At 42.7% G+C, this 3,553-nt stretch overlaps 1 protein-coding gene across 1 annotated transcript in view; it reads left to right on the top strand.

Annotated features, from left to right (window-relative positions):
* LSAMP (limbic system-associated membrane protein) overlaps positions 1-3,553 on the top strand; it is a gene marked incomplete at its 3' end in the record, with an annotated part of 191,931 nt that overhangs the window by 2,668 nt on the left and 185,710 nt on the right. The window lies entirely within an intron of this gene.

Genomic DNA, 3,553 nt, shown 5'->3' with positions numbered 1-3,553 from the left:
GGGAAAGAGCTGGATGGGGAAAACCATCAACCATGATGATATATACTAACTGTGCTTAGAGCAGATCTTTACCTCCTCAGAGAGATAGGTAAGAAATTCCTATACAGAGATCATATCACCTATCTCTGCCATGCACCTACTTCAGAGGGAAGAGGCAGCGTGCAGCAGCATTTTACCAGTGCCTGGTAGCTCCATTCTGTAGCTTGAAGGGAAATGAAAATGTAAGAGGGAGGAAAAAAAATGTTATGCAGTTGGAGAGAAAAAAAAAACACATGTACATAGTGATTAAGATAACAAAAACCATTTTGTTCATGTGAATTGTGGTGCAAATCATTCAGCAAAGCACCAAGGACAGGGTATTCTGAATGATTCTTCTCCTTTCAGGCCTTACACGTTTGTATATAGCATTACACTTGTAGGTGGGAGAGTGGGTAGGTGGACTGCTCTATGAAGAGGAGAAAAATAGTTGATCATAAGCCCTAATGTTCCTAAAGGAAGCCACTCCTCTGGAACTTCATCTACAGCTTGCTACTCAGAACAGAATTATTCTGAGGAGTTTGGATATGACTTTTTAAAGCTATGGCATTTAAACTATTGTCTTCCTATGGACTTTTAAAAGCTGCTCCTAACTCTATACTGTCTCATCTCTTAAATGACCTGGCAGCAGATTTGATTCGTTTGTTGGCCTTGCTGAAGGCTGATGACTTCTACTGAGTATTTGGCATGGGGACATTAGGGAATTGCAGGGAGAATAAAAATAGCTCGTGATAGACTATCCAGAGGGAAAAAGGTAATGATCCTTAGAGCAAGGCTGAAAAGAGAGGAGGGGTCTGAGACCTGCAACAAGTGAAAAGGGTTGAGCCAAGAGAAGAGAGCAGGGTGTTTCACTATATATCAGCCAGCATGTCAGACATACTAAGGTTTCATTATTTAACTCTGTCTTCAGCAAGTGAAGAAAGACGCTGACCCTTATTTTGAGTATTGAGAGCAGACTGTGTGCTATAATTCCTGCCAATGTTTTGGTTGCAAGATTATGGTCGTGAGGTTGTCAGGTTTTGTATGCGACTTCACTGCTTGATGTTGGGAAAAGATATAATCTCCAAACCAACACACAAAACTAATTAAAATGGGAAAAGAAAAACAAGCCCCAACCCCAAATCCTCTTTCTGTCTACCTGCCTCCAGCATCCTTTCCTACCTCATTTGCTCTGTGAGCATTGGGTGAGCAAAGGCAAGGACCCTGTGCTTTGTATTCACTTTCACATAGGAAAGGGATGAGAAATAGCAGGATATTGGCTAAGACAGGAACGTGCAGTAGTGAAGGGCAGCTACTGCAAAGAGTGGAAGGAAGGAACTGTGCCTCGGTGTTGTGTTTGGCCCTTAAGATGGGTTAGGAGCAAAGTGGTGATGAAGTCAGTGCTGTGGGATCCAGGTACCTGTATAGCCTGTCAGGTTTCTCTCTGGAAGCATTACAGCATCACTCTAAAATGCCTTCTAAGCACCATTCTGAGGGCATCACTGTGACTTGCAGGTTGCCCAGGGCTTTTAGTAGACCTGGCACAAGGGGCAATTTGGCCTTTAATGACTTCTGAAATGGAGCTCGTCACTAGCTGGAACCAAAATAGGTCACATCCCTATTCCCATCTGCTCCATTGTACCAGTACAAATCCACCAAAGCCCAAGGGCACTGCCAGAAATACCACATTTGTCTTTGGGGCAGATTCCTGGGGACTGCTAATAAAGAGGTACAAATGACTCACACCGGGCTTAAGCTGCTGAGTGCTGCTCAGATGATGCTCAGCCTGTTGGAGAACTGGGATCTCGCCAAGGCCAGAATTTGGCTCGTTGTTCCTGAGTTTTTCCAAACACCAACTTTTCATCAAGAATTAAATCAATCTGATGCTTGCGCACTGATGAAACACAACATGTAACTGAATGTACAATTTCCATTTTTAGCAAGTATTTTTACATAATATGAAGTTTCAGGCTGGTAGCACGTTGAGGAACTCCCATCCTATGGGTAATTAGTTTCTTCAAGTTACATGTGTCAAAGGATGGGTTAAATCAATTTACAAGCAGTAATGATAGCACTGGTGTAATCCTGCAATATAAGCAATTTATGCAAACTCTGTTGTTGGTCTCTCAGTATTTTCCTGACATTCTGCATGTGAAGCTATACTAGAGGACAGAGAGGCACCTCGGGCCAAGCAGCAAGCCAGTATCACATCCAAGTTTATGCCCAATACAGTGATTTCAAGAGAAAAGTAAAAGCTGTTCAGATTACAATTATAATTACCATATAATAGGGAGCACTGAGCTGAGCCCTTTGCTAGAAATGAGAATAAGCATGTTCAAAGGTATAATGCTACATAATAACACAGTCTTGGCAGTAAAATTGTAGCCTTGATTATTAGTAGTATTGTTGTGGCACTTAAAGGCCACCACTACATTGAGGCACCCTTTGTATTAAGTGCCACAGGAGCAGAGAGTAAGAGAGATCCCCTGTTCTGCAGGGTGTGCAGGCTATTAGAGGTTGGGGAAGGGCAGGAGGTGAGGGACTCACCCAGGGTTGTGCAACAGGGCTCAGGCACACACAGCATCACGACCTATCCATTAGCTTGGGTTGCCTTTTGGCTCAGCCACACAACAACCCAGCAAATGTGACAACATGAGGTTTCCCTCATGATGAGGACATCCTCATGTGCACTTGGTATTGACTGTGAGTCATGAATGCTCTTCTCTTTCTCTGGTATTTGCAAAACCTTCATTATCAAATCTAGTATATGCGTGTCGAGAGAGGGTATGTTGGGATCTGTGTAAAAGGGGCTGTACTCTGTTGATGCTTTCCTCTTAAATAAATATAGTAACAGATGATGTTGCAGAACTTGCAGGTCTGGCAGCAGGTGGTGCCATTATATGAAGGCACACATGCATACATAGATATGTGAGTGTATGCACATACATATGATAAAGTAAGTTGCAATAGGTATATGGTTAGAGGCTGGCGATCAGCATCTCCTTATGCAAACATCATATATATATATATCTCTATATATAGGTGAGTGGGGCCTTTGTGAAACTGCTTTTTCTGAAAGTGGACTAACCCATCACAAGCAAATGTGGAATGGAAATTACAAAGGGAAAAGGTTTTCTTTGGTGAAATGAGGTATGTTTAGTAACACCACATGTATAATTTGCATTCAGAAAGATGGAGGAGGAGAGACAGTATCAAACTGTATGGCTTTAACCTCCTCCCCTGAGTCTGCACACACACTTCAGTTTGCAGCTAAGTACCATATGTTTTCCTACTTAGCTGGCATTAAAATTTATATGCTAGTACATGTTACCTGGAGTGTCTCAGAGTTGGTACCTCTTCCACTCCACTCCCCTCCCCAGCAGGTCATGAAGAAGGACCTAGTCTTAAAATAGCTCATAGTTACTGGAATTTGCCATCTCATAACTAGAAGTTTTCAAAATATATATCACACGTACCTGCCCTTTCTACCTAGACCCACAGGCATCTGATTCTGGCAGAGCTGCAGGGCCACAGCTTC

The sequence above is a fragment of the Nestor notabilis genome, unplaced genomic scaffold, assembly GCF_000696875.1.
Source record: "Nestor notabilis isolate BGI_N333 unplaced genomic scaffold, ASM69687v1 scaffold1237, whole genome shotgun sequence".
Classification (NCBI taxonomy): Eukaryota; Metazoa; Chordata; class Aves; order Psittaciformes; family Psittacidae; genus Nestor; species Nestor notabilis.
The sequence above is the reverse complement of the archived record's forward strand: the minus strand, read 5'-3'. Positions and strand labels throughout refer to the sequence as shown.